The sequence below is a fragment of the Camelus bactrianus genome, chromosome 10 (genome assembly GCF_048773025.1).
Source record: "Camelus bactrianus isolate YW-2024 breed Bactrian camel chromosome 10, ASM4877302v1, whole genome shotgun sequence".
In the NCBI taxonomy this organism is placed as follows: Eukaryota; Metazoa; Chordata; class Mammalia; order Artiodactyla; family Camelidae; genus Camelus; species Camelus bactrianus.
In genome coordinates, this window is record NC_133548.1 from 27,656,552 (window position 1) to 27,672,368 (window position 15,817).

Sequence of the window (15,817 nt, forward strand, 5' to 3'; positions counted from 1 at the left end):
TGGGGATGTAAACACAGAGCTGACAGAAAAAGTACAGATGTCCCTTAAACGTGTGAAAGGTGCTAAATCTCAGTTATGATAAAAGGAACTTCAAGTTAAAACAAAATTTCAGTAGCAGATTTCATTTTTCAGATCAACAAAAATCCCAGAAGTTTGACAACAGCTATTTTGGTGAGTTTATGGGACAATAGACTCATTTCACATGAGACTGCAAAATAGTACAATGGCTAACAGAGGCATTTTGGCAATTTCTGTCCGAATGAGAAATGCTTTAACTTTTGATTCAACAATCCCACTGCTCAGAATATTCAATAGATATATCTGCACACGTGTAAGATGATAAATGTGCAGGGTTATTCATCCAGCATTGTAAGAGCAAAACATTAGAAACAAGCCAAGATTCCATCAGCAGGAGAATGGTTAAATAATCTGTAGAACAGCTACAAGATGAAATACTATGCCATTAGAGGGGAAAAAAGATGAAATTCTCTATTTACAAATATGAAAAGTTTTTAAGTGAAAAAAGCAAGATTCAGATCAAAGCATATGATTTTTTTTTTTTTGATGTAGAATAGGAAACTTAGTATATCTGTTCATATTTTCTTACACTTGCATAGGAACACTGGAAGGATATACAACAATTTAAAGTTATAACAAAAAAGAATATGAAAGGGAATATATGCGTATATATGTATGACTGAAACATTATGCTGTGCACCAGAAAGTTGATGCAACGTTGTAAACTAACTATACTTCAATTAAAAAAAAAAACCTGAAAATAAAAAAAAATTAAAGTTATTTGCAGCTGGAGATGTGGTGGGAGTCTGAGGATAGAAGTAAGACTGAGATATTTTACAGATGGTTTTTTTTGTTTTTACTTCTTTAAACCACGTGAATATTTCTGATTCAATTTTTTTTCCAGTGTGGGTCTTGACAATTCGTTCAGCCATGACCTGGGGTCAAATACTTAGGCTTGCTTATTGTCCCCTGGAAAATACAAAAGTGACTTTCTCCTTACTGGTGCCTTCACACGAATTTCATTTTCAAAAGTGAAATTAATTAATGATGTTCTCTGGCAATGCAGACTCCAGGAAACAAAAAGCCTAGTTCTGCCTTTTGTAGTCCCTGCTGAGCCTCCAGCTGAGTGACAGCTAGAATGCTCTGGCTTTTCCTGTGCTTGCAGGTAGAAAACAAGGACAAGCATCCAGCTCTGATTTGCCAATATGTTTTCTTCTCCACTGAATCTTTAATAGGTTCCTCCAGGTAAAGCTGGTTAGGCTTCCTTGGGTGCTTTCCAGAGATGTCAAATGTAGGCTAGAGCCATAGAGTTTTTGTTTTTTTAACGGAAGTATAGTCAGTTTACAATGTTGTGTCAATTTCTGGTGTATAGCATAATATTTCAGTCATATGTGTACATAAATATATCTATTTCCATATTCTTTTTCATTATAGGTTACTACAAGGTATTGAATATAGTTCCTTGTGCTATACAGTATAAACTTGTTGTTTATCTATTTTATATATAGTAGTTATTATCTGCAAATCTCAAATTCCCAATTTATCCCTTCCCTTTCTCTTGCCCCCAGTAACCATAAATTTGTCTCCTATGTCTGTGAGTCTGTTTCTGTTTTTTTAAATAAGTTAATTTGTCCCCCCCCCTTTTTTTTTTAGATTCCACATATGAGTAATATCATACGGTATTTTTCTTTCTTTTTCTGGCTTACTTCACTTAGAATGACAATATCCATGTTGCTGTAAGTAGCATTATTTTATCATTTTGTATGGCTGAGTAGTATTCCATTATATGAATATACCACAACTTCTTTATCCAATCATCTGTCAATGGACATTTAGGTTGCTTCCATGTCTTGGCTATTGTAAACAGTGCTGCTATGAATATTGAATCAAGGGTCTCTCTGGATATATGCCCAAAAGTGGGATTGCTGAATCATATAAGTCTATTTGTAGTCTCTCGAGGAATCTCCATACTGTTCTCCATAATGGCTGCACCAAACTACATTCCCACCAGCAGCGTAGGAGTGTTCCCTTTTCTCCACACCCTCTCGAGCTTTTATCATCTGTGGACTTTTGAATGATGGCCATTCTGACTGGTGTGAAGTGATACCTCATCATAGTTTTGATTTGCATAGATTTTGTTTTTTCTTTGTAATTGATTGAGGTATAGCACTGGGCTTCACCTCTTGTACCTGATCACCATCTCCGTTCTGAAAGGCTGGTTCTTTAAATATTAAGAGAGAATGAACATATTGCTATTGTTGATAGTCAGCTACTTTTTATTGCTTAACCACACAAGGTCACAAATAAAAAGTAAAGGACGATTCTGAGTATGGTTAATGGGAAGTAAGCACTAAGCCATGAAGGATGCTGGAACCACTATCTGAAGAAAAAGAATCCACTCAATTTGATTTCTTAGCTTCATTTCAAATTCTCTCTCATTCTATATGAAATATTAAGAATTCAGAGATGAAATAAAATGGTTGTGACACTTCCTCTAAGAGTTCCCTTAAAAGAAAAAAACAAGACTTCTCTAAAGCAAAATTATTTTGCAATTATTCATAGAGTGCATCAAAATCCACATAATTCTTGCTGAGGTTGCAAGAGCAGACACCTAGATATATAGACAAATATCTAAAATAAAATGATGTAGCCATTATAATGACTCTGTTAATTAATACCTCCGTTAATACAGGAAAAATGTGATATCGGTTATGATAAAATTAGTTACCATGAGTAAGTCACTTAGTTTCTCTGTATCAGTTAGGGTACACCAGGAAAGCAGATCGAAATGAAGACTCTCTTGCAGAAACTAAAGTTTATACAATTTGAGGGAAAACAGGCTTCGGAGGGAAGTTGGAGGATCAGAGGGAAGTCACTAATGAGCTCCCTTGAAGCAAGGGCACTGGAGGACAAGGTGGAGCTTGCAAGGACATCTGGAATTCAGGCACGTCCAGCCCATGGTGTAAAACTACAGGGGGAACTGGTGGAGAAGTCAGGGGAAAGCTATTTCCTCCAATCTTGTCGCCCTTGGTCTCCAGAACTAGCGGTTGGGGAAAAGAGCTGGACACAATGGACACAAGAAAGGAGAGGAAGAGAATAAACTGGAATTCAATGGCACCTCTGTATCTGTCTTCTACTGCAGGGAAGAGCAAGGATAATCTCAAACTTGCATGCATTTCCATGTCTGTCTCTCACTGTATCTAACCATGATAGGCTCAGAGAATAAAGGCTACCAACTTCCTCTGCTTCTAAAATCTCACGTAAATTTCACAGTTGCACCAGGAGTACACCTGGACCAGACAGGGAGGAGGATTCTGAGAAATGCAGCATCGGCTTGGCCAAGCTGGCCCCGAGTGGTAGCACCACGCAGTACAATTCAATCAACAGGTACTGAGTACTCACTCTGCAGCAGGAACTAATCTTTTGTTCAGAGATGAGAGACACTGTCTCTATCCTTACCAAGTAAACCATTTATTTAAGGGACAAAATATGGGGAAAAAAACTATAATTAAGATCGGAAAAATAGCTCTGTCTAACACTGATGATTGGGTAACTCAACCCCTGTCTCTCTGGCTCGTTATCTCTGCCAGAGAAGATGAAGAAGCTAACTAGTTTGACAGCCTCCTTTTGTAGCTAGGAGTGATCATGTGACAAAACTATTATAAACTGGATCTAATTGGAGTTCTAATTGGGAAGGCATAGTTTTTTTCCAATGATGGGGAAAAGCACAGCTCTCCCCTCATTCTGGCTTTGAATGTGGATGTGAAGTCTGGTGCTTCAGAAACCATCTTTCAACTGTGAGAGGAAGGCCAGGAGCTCTCTTGACTCTGCTGATCCACTAAATGCCAACATACTTCACAGTCTAGATTTCTCAACAAACAAGAAGATATAAACTCCAATTTATTTAAGCCCTTGTACTTACGCTTTCCCATTACTTGCAGTTAAATGCATCCCTAACTGTTTCAGCTGTAGAAATAGCTACAGTAAAGAAAAAATAAAATCATGAACAGCTTTGCTAAGGAAGACACAGTTGAATTGTTTTTTTTAATGACCAAGCAGATAAAGGTAGAAAATTTTACCCAGCCATGTAAATGTAAAACAGTACAATATATAATAAGCAGGTGCTTTATTGCATTAAAGCAAAGATTTTTTTTCACAATCCCAGAAAGTTCAGTATACATCTTCCAGTTGAAAAGTAAGGGAAATAAACAGAACCTAATGTTTTTAAACCTTCCCTAATGGCATTGAGATCTGCACAGAGCAATTGATATTGGATGAGTGTTTTGGAGAGAAACATTGGGACTGAAAATTATTGGTAGGGCAATGGGCTATTGACTAAAGTCTAAATGAAGGAAAATCAGTTAGGGACTGGCTACAATCTGTAGCCTAGAACATAAGATATAATGTTGGTCTGTGCGCCAACACTTCTTCACGTATCAGAGACAGACATTATTTTCTCACCAAAGTCATCTGCTGATCCCGGACACACCTTTAGAATCCTTCTCAACATGGGACTTCGGCTGGTCACTATCTAGCAATTAGAATTGGTATGTGAGAAAAAAAAAATTACTTGCAGTTCTGATCTTGAAATATCATCAGAGATCTGGGACTTGAAAATGAAAACCTCAGGGTAATCCTGACATTTCAGGTCAATATAGAAACATAGGCATGTTTGGATAAAAGAAGCGTTTAATGATGCTTTTGTATCTGATAGTTCCGGGTTTGAATTTTGAATTCTGGGTGCTAGTCCGGGGAGTTTATCCCTCAGTTTGCACCTTCTCTAAAAATGGAGTTAAAGTACCTAATTCACAGATATATTGTAAGTAATGCATGAGTTAATTTCTGTGAAATTATTATCTATAAAATATCTGTGAGGATGATAATGATGATAAAATAATGAGTCTGAGAGTCTTTTGTAATTGAATTCAAGGAGGAAAAAGCAGTTGTGGATATCAGATGGAAATCTCATCAAATGGAAACTCTCGGGCTATATCTAATTTGAATAGCAATTAAGAATATATATGAAAATTAGTCAAAAAAAACCCAAAAGGTAGAGAAGCAACTCAAAACTGCAAAGCAGAAATACCACCTTCTTCGGGTTTTTTTGTTTGTTTGTTTTGTTTTTTGACTCGTTAGCATTCTTTGGATTAAATATTTTAAAAGGTTCTTTGAAGGGTAGAGGTACTAGGTCTTTGAAGTGTGCAATTATGCAGAATAGGATCAATGTGCCTTTCTTCGCCCTGAATTCCTAACAGTAAAGTTTTAGTTTGAAATATGACCAGCAATCCCTTCTACTTTCATCAGATTCCACTCAGGAATAGGTCCAGCTTTAGTGAGACCTCAAGCACATAAGATTTGTAGGTCTTTCTTTGAGAAAAGGCATGCAAAAATTACACATCTATAATGAGCCTTGAAAATGAATATTCAAGTAAAATAAGAAAAGAAATCACAATAAATTACTGTCAGCTAAATGACTCAAGCCCCTGTTTCTGAGCTCTCTTTAGGCAGCTTACACGAAACCCTTAGAGATGCTTTCTGATTGTTACCTGGCTTTTCATACCTGAAACACTGCCCAACTCTCAGCCCCTCCCAGCCCTCACAGGACGCTGAAGCCTAAGATTCATCAAGTTCACAGCAAAGCCACCTCTGGTTCCATTCTAGGTCATTCTAGGTCATATTGAGCTGGCAAAGCAGTAGCAAATTCAGTTCTTCATGCATTTGAATGTTTTTCTTTAAGCATGATGCATTGGTGACCAAATTTAAAAGAACTTTCTAGTCTACTTTTTAGTAACTCAGTTCTCCTAGAAGCATGGTTTTCAATGCTAACCACACATCAAAATGATCCAGGGCACTGTTAAAAAATACCTGTGACTGGCCCCACCCCAAGAGTTTCTGATTTAACTGGTCCTTACTGGGGCTTAAGCATCAGCGTTTAAAATGTGAGGTAATTCTAACGTGAAGCCCAGGTTAAGAGTCACTGACCTAGGGAGTTGCAAGAGTCTAAAATACTTATCCTATTTGGCTAATACAATCTGCATTGTAACTGGTGGTTGACAATTGAACAGTATATTATCTCCTAAGTTTAGATTGCTGAAAGGATCAAATTATGTACAGAATATAGACACCAAGTGCACATTTGAGAAACTGCCCCAAGCAGAGGAGAGAGGAGGGGCAGAAAGGAAATTTGGAAAACTTCATGTTTCTTTTGTCCTAGAAAAAATAGGAATCAGACAAATCAGAAAGAACATGAAACATATCGATATACTTTTGTCAACTAAAATAACAAACCAAAGAATGAAAATTTAAAAATAAATGAGAAAAGGCACCAAGCAAGGTAATGGAATACGAGTAGATGTTAAATATTCCTGGATGACTCAAAATTGCTAGTTGGAGCACATCTGTGGGTGGGTTTTTTTTTTTTTTTTCAGACATCAAATTAAAGAATCTGACAGCATGACAGGTTATGACATAATAAGTTCTGTCATTCTGATTTTTCTTTTTTCCTTCTCCATCGGTCTTATTTAATAGCAAACGTGAATTTTCCTGGACACTATTGAAGCAATTCTTCTTCAGCCATTTAGTCTATTAAGAGGAAGACAAGATGGCAAAATAAATACATAAAATAAAACTGTAGTTGGATACGAGGTAAAAAAAAAATCATTTGCCCTACTTAAAGAAAAATAGAAAGTGTCAGTTTGGGAAAGAATTTAAAGAACCCTATTTTTGATATTCAATGCGATTCCATTTAGCTCCAGAATTGGCAGAGACTGAAAGGGAAAAACGGTTTCTGTACAGATCTAAGTAAGTACAGGTCAAGAAATGACCTCATTTTGTTGTTTTCAAATTTTCTTTTTGCTCTGGAATTCTTTATTTCAACAAAATCTTAGGCAAAAGCTCAATTAGCTTAATATGGAAAATGAAAATAACAGAGTTAACCTGGGTGAAAAGAAATCCGTAAAGTTGAGATAGGACCCTGGATAGGTTAGGGAGACAGTGCCTCCTGACTTTTACACGTTCAGCAACCCTCGTAGCACTTCCTCAGAATCATAGAAACGACGTGGAGAACACTTTAAAAGCCACTAATACAGAGAATTCAGGTTCCAGATTCTGCTGCTAACAAAAGAGAGGTTTTTTTTTTTTTAAAGAGGTGATTTATTCCACTGGTAACAACAGACATAAGCTAACAGTGCTTTGTTTTGGTTTTTTTTTATCTTACTATTGAGCAAACTCTATGGTTCTGAAAGAATCCATTAAAATGTGGAATACAACTGAATTCATGATATATTTACTGATCACCTCTACATGTTAAGAATTCTCCTAGAAGCTACAGGTATCAAGGACTAAGTCAAATGGAAGAGTAAGTCAAAAGGGAAGGGAGAAAGATCTTTTAATCAATTTTACTTATCAACTATTGTTTGAGCATCTATTGTGTGCCAGACACTGTTCTAAACACTTTAAAAATAAATAAATGGCCCCAAGAGCAAATGAGCAAGTCCTCCAAAGAACCTACGTTCCATCACAGGAAGAAGGAAAATAAATTATAAACACTAGGAATAAATGAGAACGTGACATCCACAGAGTAAGAGGGTTTGGGAATGCTGGGGGTTTAGTTACAATTTCAAACGGGAGATCACCATAGGTCTTATTGAGAAGGCACATTTGAGAAAGACTTGAAGTAGAGGAAGGAGTAAACCCTGAGGATATCTGGAAAGCACCATTCCAAGCAGAGAGAAGAACAGTAAATACGCCCGGGGGTGAGAAGAAGTCCTGTTGGGGGAATGGTGGGATGTGTAGCTGATGTAAGAGAAAGATTAGTAGGACCCAGGGTCAGAGAGATAATGAGGGACGGAAGGAGGGAGCATGGCAGATCGCACGCACCTCCAGTGAAAATGCTTTCATTTCTAGCTTCTCCGTTTCTATATCCTATCAATTTTTCATGCCATAGCTAATGTGCGCCTTGCTTCCAGAAACCTTTACTGTTCTCGCAAGATGAAAGGATTCTCTTTCTGTTTGAACAGCCACAGCCCTTTGCTGCGCCTTTCTCACGGTATGGATCAGCACCGACTTCACACGGGAAGTTTTAGTGATGATGTCTGGCTGTCCTACCAAACTGCCAGTGCTTTGTGGCGAAGAAATAATAGTTGATAACAAGCATGGTCCCTGAGGTGTAATTAATGCATAAATGACATTTTCCAGAATATCTTTGTGAGTTAAAATGTGGCCTTTTCTCATTCATCAGTATCCTTATTTTATTTACCTTGGTGGTTACTTTTTTTTTTCCACAGCATTTACAACCAGAATATAGATGCCGCGGAGGATGAGGATTAGTTAATAAGGCTGATAGTTTGACAGAGAAGAGGTTGTTATGGTGAATTTTGTGAAGAAAAGGGCAACCATGGGAAGGGGAGGAACACCGGTTTTATTGAACACCTACTGCCACGTGTCAGGTGCTTCATGTCTGACCCTCTTTTACCATCCATAGTGTGTATAGAAGCCACGTGTTCAGGATTTCCATTTTGCAGATAAGAGAGATGAGAATCAAAGAAGTTTAATAACCTTCCAAAAAGTCACATAATGCATGTGGTGCGGGGACTCAAGTCCTTTGATCCTCAAATCTGTTGCTTTTCCTTTGGTATCACACTGCCTCCGCAGATCTTCGGCCTTTATTTTCACACGATCAATTCAATGAAAATGTTTTGAAGATTTCTTCTATTTAAATGCAAATTTATGGAAATGTTAAAGTTAGGTAAACAACTCTGCAGACGGGGCCTGGGGCAAATGAAGTTTACCTGAGAACCTATTGTGAGGGGCACTGAAGGCATGAGGTCAGGAAACAAAAGTATAAGGCTCCGTGGTACGTGGCAAACATGAGAAATTATTTTTAAAAGCCCCACCTCTCTGCCGGAAAGGTCACCATAACATGGAAAGAAAACTACTTCTACTTAGAGGTAATAAAATGGTTCTTAAGCAGTTGATTTGCTTTTCACAATCCTTTCCAGGAAATTTCTCTAGAAACACGAAAATTGTTTTGATTCTAAGAGTGCTCATTTTAATAAAGCTGCTTTTTAAATGATCTTACAGAACAGTAAGTGCTAAAAGACAGAACCAGCTCTGTTAGAGCCAAAAAATCAAAGCAAAGCCAGCAGTAAATTGATAATTCAGAGAAGGTGTAAAAATAGAATCTTAGATCCCTCCTGGGCATTAATATCACTTTTTTTTTTCCTAAAGAAGAAAGGAATTTTCTGTTACCTCATAGTCTCTCCATCAGCAACTGAGATCAAAGGAAAATACTTTAAGTCGGCCTGGGGAATGTAGGCAGGAATTTGGCCATTGTTCTGCTTTAAATCAGTTTAGGGCTCAGGTCAATATGAAACGTTGAGAAGAGGAGAAATTTGCTGTTTCCTGAAAATGCAAACTGTAGTAACCATTCATCATTTAACTGAATGCATTAAGGGGCATACTGTGTGTTGAGCCATGTAGTCAATAACTGGGATCCAGATATAAGACATAGACTACCCATCCTCAAGGAGTTCTGTCTTTCTATTAGGTGAGATACTTGTAGAAATTTGGAGAGTTGAGAGACAATAGGCTGGAGGGGATTTAAATTATTTGGGTCATACAAGTGAAGGCTTTTACTTTTTATAAGAAGGAAGACAATCCAAACTCAAAGAGAAAGGAAAACACTAATGCTTAGGACATGTATATTAAATAAATTATTCAGCTTTTGTAATTATTAGAGAAATGCAAATCAAAACTACAATGAGATATTACCTCACACCGGTCAGACTAGCCATCATTAAAAAGTCCACAAACAATAAATCCTGCAAAGAGTGTGGCAAAAGGGAACCCTCCTACACTGTTGGTGGGAATGTAATTTGGTGCAGCCACTATGGGAAATAGTATGGAGATTCCTTAAAAAACTAAAAAATAGATTTATATGATCCAGCAATCCCACTCCTGGGCATGTGTCTGGAAGAAACTCTAATTCAAAAAGATACATGCACCCCAATGTTCATAGTAGCACTATTTACAATAGTCAAGACATGAGAGCCACCTAAAAGTCCATCGACATTTGGATAAAGAAGTTGTGGTAAATAGATAGATAGATAGATAGATAGATAGATAGATAGATAGATAGATAGATAGATAGAATGGAATACTACTCAGCCATAAAAATAGTGAAATGATGCCACTTGCAGCAACATGGATGGACTTAGATATTATCATACTAAGTGAAGTAAATCAGAGAAAGAAAAATGTCATTTAATATCACCTATATGTGGAATCTAAAAAAAATGATACAAGGAACTTATTTACAAAACAGAAAGAGACTCACAGACATGGAAAACAAACTTATGGCTACCAGAGGGGAAAGGGAAGGGGAGGGATGAATTAGAAGTTTGTGATTAGCAGATACTAACTACTATGTATAAACTATATAAAATAGATAAACAGCATGGTCCTACAGTATAGCACAGGGAATTGCATTGAATACATGGTAATGAAAAAAAATATATATATATATTATATATATATATATATTATATATATATATGTAACTGAATCCCTATGCTGTACACCAGAAACTAACGCAGCATTCTAAATCAATTAAATTTCAATTTAAAAAAATACTATACTTACAACTCAAGGTGTTAACTGAATAAATCTGGATTCTGCCAAAACCAAAATTATTCAGCTCTTAGAATTTCACACTTGAAGGAGTTAATGCAAGAGCTACCATCTTGAAGCGCTAGAAGGACAGTAGCTCTCACTCCAGTCCCACAATAGAATCACAGATGCTGAAACAGAAGCTCCCTGAGTATGGCCATGGCATTTCTATTTTTAAAAAATCTTCCAGATGATTCTATTGCTCAGCCAGGATTGAAAACCATTGATTAAGCCAGACAGTAGACAGGGATTTCCTGCAAAGAAGAGACAAGTAGGTAGAGAAAACATTTCAATGTTAGTTCCTGAAGACAGCCCACATACTCTATCTTAGCATGTGTGTCAGGCCCCCAAACCTCAGCCCTCCCCCCCCCCACTGTTATCTGGTCTTATCTTGGCTCCACTGAGAAACAGCCAGGCTCTTTGTGACAGGACATTATCCTTTATTGCTTCTGCTGCATGAAAAAGTACAGCAGGGTGTAGGCTGGGGTGTAGCAGGGTGCACAGCAGGGTGTGGAGCTGGTCAGACCTGGAATGGAGTCCTACTTTGACATGTACTTGTTCACTGAAATACAGCAAGAAGAGATGTCAGACCAACGTCCTTCAGAGTTTGTTTCTTTTGGTGAATTCCCTCAACCTGTTGACAGTAATTTATCTTCAGCTGAGACATGAAGAACTTTGCACTCAAGCTCTCCAAATGTTTGGGTTGAGGGCTCAGGATTTTTGTTATTTAGTGACAGTTTTGCTTTGGGTTAAATTACTAAGCTTGTCTAAGACTCAGGGACTTGGATGTAAGATGGAATGCAGTAGTGAGGATTCCATTACAGATGCCAGAAAACCTGGTCTAACCTGGGTTAAACTGAAACAATTTTGTTTTCATAACGGAACAGATCAAAGATGAGCACTGACTTCAGATAAGGCTTGATCCAGGATTCAAACACTATCACCTGGATCCAATTTCTATCTCTATTTTTTTCGTAGATTCACCTTACTTTTTTCTTTCTCTATCTTAAGCTAAAATGTATTCTTTTAAGAAAACAAAACCAGCAACTCCCAAGAATGTATCCTAGTTTGGGCTACGGGGGAAATAAGAATGTTTCTTCCTGAAACGTTCCAGGGAAAATGACATTGTCTTTCACACTGTGTATGAACTGCTGATTGGCTCAAATTTGTCACATCCTTTACTTCTACTTCAATCCACAGGGATTTAATTAACAAAGTGGAGAAAAGATGGCTCCTCAGAAGGAAATTAAGGTTTATTAAACAGGATTAGAATGAATGGATATTAGCATGGAAACATAGCCACAATATCTTAGAGTTCTGTAAAGCTTATGCAAGATAATATATGTAGAACGTTCAGCACAGTGTGTGACACATGGGGGGAACTGAGCCATTTCAGTCACATCTTACTAGTTTACAGGTGCATAATGTTTAAGGGTACCCTCATCAAGATTAAAGTCCTAACCATTCCTATCAAAGATAAGAAGGTGTGCTAAAAGTATGTCACAATGCCAAACATTCAGCCTTTCATGTACAATATGAGGTGGGAAAAGGGAAAAAAATCTTGTGTGACCATGAAGAATGGTTTGCTCATTCTTCTTTTTGAGACTTCTTGGACTGTCTTCTCTCCTGCTGCTGGTACAGGAAGAGAGCCCCGGAGTCTCCCAGGCAGGGGGTTCAGTCTCCTAACCTATCTCAGAGTTCTGTCTTGGAAACTCAGGGGAAAGAGGTCTGGGCAGCCTGTTTGACCTGCCTGTTTAGTGAAAAATATTCTTGTGGCTTCCATGTTGTCTTTCCCAGTGGACTAGGAGGCCATGCTAAGGCTAGTTGTCTACTTTTAGCTATAAACATGGAATGTTCATAGGTCTGACATACCATTTTGGTCTCTCCTTCTTTTAGATCTTCAGCATGTGAGACTATGGTCATAATTCAGAAATTTCAGATGACCGATACATCTCTCCTGGAGATCCAACTGCCTGAAGAGATGGCTCTTCCCTTTCCATAGACGGACTAGGGTTCTCACGCCAACCATGGAGGCAGAGCATGGCTCTTTTTTGTGTGTCTCTCAGGCTTTACTCAACTCTCCAGTTACTCTGCGGGCCCCAGTGTTGAGCTAAGCAAAGAAGGGGGTTCTGTCTGACACCAGTCTGGGAAATGAAGCCGGAAGAGGAGCCTGGTCACACTGAATCGTTCTGTCTGAGAAGATGAGCTGATCAAGCAGTTTGTTCACTGAACCTGAGTTTTTGCTACCACAAAGATCTACTTATTAGTCAGATGGGGCTGCCATTACAGAATACTGCAGACTGAGGGTTTAAAGCAACAAAAATTAATGTTTGCAGTTTTGGAGGTTTGAAGTCTAAGGGTTGATCTATGATGAGACCTCTGTTCTTGGCTTGCAGACAGCTGCCTTCTTCCTCTGTCTTTACATGGGCTTTCCTCTGTGTGCTTGTGGGGAGAGAGTGATCTCTGGTGTCTCTTTCTCTTCTTTTAAGGCCACCAGTCCTATTAGATAAAGCCCCACACTTATGACGTCACTGAACCTTAGTTACTTCCTTAAGGGCCCTATTTCCAAATACAATCTTACTGGGAGTTAGAACTCCACGTTGGGGCAACATAATTCAGTCCATTATGGTAACCAACAAGCAAAACCCTGAAGCCACTCAAACTAGAAACTCCCCCTCTGCTTGTCTTTGTGTGGTGAAATGGGACCACTGATCAAAACTTTACAGAAGCAGAAAAAATGACTTAAAGAAAATTATGATATTTCTGTGACTATTTGTGGCATCTGAAAATTTCCCAGGAAAGGAATCTTACAAAACATACACTGATGTTCTCTTCACAGCATAACTCCTCATCAGCAGCCCCTCCAGTCTCTCTTCACCACGAATCCAGGACTTCTGGAGGCAATGTCAGTATGGCCATGAGATGCTTTCAACTCTGCTTTCTGTCTGGTCCTTTCTAGACCCGAGGCTCTCATTAAATAAATACATCCTCCCCTTCCCTATCCTGACTCCTTTTCTCTCAACACCTGTTCCATAATATTATGGTTTTTTTCCTTCCTCCTCATTAGAAGTGAGCGCATTCTAAATTAAGTCTTCTCTTTTTCATCTTAATTGGATAATGACTTTTACTTTTAGATTAACCAGAGTGTTTACAGACACAACCTGCGTGCTTTTGCTTAATTTACGGATTGGTACTTACTAGAAGGCTGGAAGGCAGTCCTGTCAGAGTCTAAACAACCTTCTTAATATGGCATTAAGGTCCGGGAAATAGCAAGAAACAAATCCAGTGGAAAGACTCTTATTCTGAAAAACATGACCAAAAATTCAACAGGTCCTGAGACACCATTTCACTTTATTTCTCAGGAGTCATTTGTTAATATTTAAATGACAAAGAAGAGAATTAACTCAGAGTTTATTGAGATCCTATTATGTGCCAGACAACGTGCCAGGTGCTAAAAATACAATAAAAAAGATACAGTCCCCGATAGAAAGGTTATCACAGTCTAGTAAAAAAGATAAACAGCAAAACCCTTGCTCCTCAGTATCAGACGGGGTGAAAACGCGGTCGGAGTCCCGGGGACCTGAGCGTGGGTATCTATGGAGTAGAAGGAACTTCCTGGAGAACACAAACATCTTCGGCTAATAATGTTCATGTAAACAAAGAGTATGGTATAAATTCAATACATTTTTGTTGAGTTAATAAATGATAGTATGTTTATAAGTTTCAGCAACTGTAACAGGGGTTTTAAAAATCATGTGTCAGGGAAGGAGATAGCTCAGTGGTAGAACACATGCCCAACATGCATGAGATTCTGGGTTCAATCCCTAGTCCCGCCATTAAAATAAATACAAAAATAAATAAATAAATAAATAAATAAAAATCATGTGTTGTCCTAAAACCCTAAGAGGTTAACATTTTATAGTATTTATTTACATTTTTCCTAAATAATTCTGTGGGCATGCTTATTTACTTTTAAAATATCTATACATAAGTGGGCTATATATGTATATATATATATACACACTTGCAATACATTTGTAATTACATATATATATATATCTGTAAATACCATTCATTTAACATTTCATCCTGGGTCTCATCATTTTATTAAGTATTCTTCAAAAATACTATTGATGTTTGCTAAATATGCCATCATATAAAATAGCTTATAACTAACAAAACAAGGCTGGAACATAGATTTCTGAGTATAATTTGTGGATGGAATATTACAAGCTAGTGAGTTTAGATGCCTTCCTTCACCTGAGTCAGTAAATGATATACACAGGATTACCTGATGGCAAATCTGTGTGTGTTCTGTTCTGGGTTTTTTTGGGTACATGCCAGTTACTTTCCACTACACCCTTTTAAGTCTTTGTTTTTTAAATGAGTTTAAATATACTGGAAGGCTTTCTGACAACTTATACTGAGTTTGGTCCTATTGCTTGGTAACTTTTACCTATTTTGCTCTGAGTTTAGTAGCATTTCCCTTTAGAACTGAACAAGCTTAGTGGATAAGAACATAGGGTTCATTTTTCCCAGTTTTGAATCTTGGCTTTTCCACTTAACTACCTGTGTCCTTTGGACAAGTTACCATAACTTTCTGTATCTCAGGTTCCTTGTTTTAAAAATAACAGAAACCGGGCTGTTTTTTTTTCAACACTGTACACAAAAATTAACTAGAAATGGGTTAAAAACTTAAATGTAACCCATGAAACCATAAAACCCCCAGAAGAAAACAGGGGAAATCTCTTTGACACTGGTCTTAACAATGATTTTTTTTTTTTGGGTGGGACACCAAAAGCATAAATGACAAAGAAAAAATGAAAGTAAAACTACATTGAACCAAAAAGCTGCTACACAGCAATGAAAATAGTCAACACAGTGAAAAGGCAACGTATAGTAAATATTTGCAAAACATACACCTGATAAAGAATTAATATCTGAAACATAAAGAATGCAAACAACTCAGTATGAAAAAACACAAATGACCAGATTAAAAAAATGGGCAAATAACCCTGAATAGACATTTTCCCAAAGAAGATGTGCAGATGGCCAATAGGTACATGAAAAGGTGCTCAACACCAACAATCATCAGGGAAATGTAAATCAAACTACAGTGAGATGTCACCTC

The 15,817-nt window shown here is 37.6% G+C and overlaps 1 long non-coding RNA gene across 1 annotated transcript in view; it reads left to right on the forward strand.

Annotated features, from left to right (window-relative positions):
• The window catches only part of LOC123619563 (uncharacterized), a 623,996-nt gene extending 609,367 nt beyond the window's left edge, over positions 1–14,629 (forward strand). Inside the window, exon 6 of the long non-coding RNA XR_012509630.1 lies at positions 12,583–14,629. This is a non-coding gene — a long non-coding RNA (uncharacterized LOC123619563). The remainder of the gene's footprint in view (positions 1–12,582) is intronic.
• Positions 14,630–15,817: the final 1,188 nt, after the last annotated feature.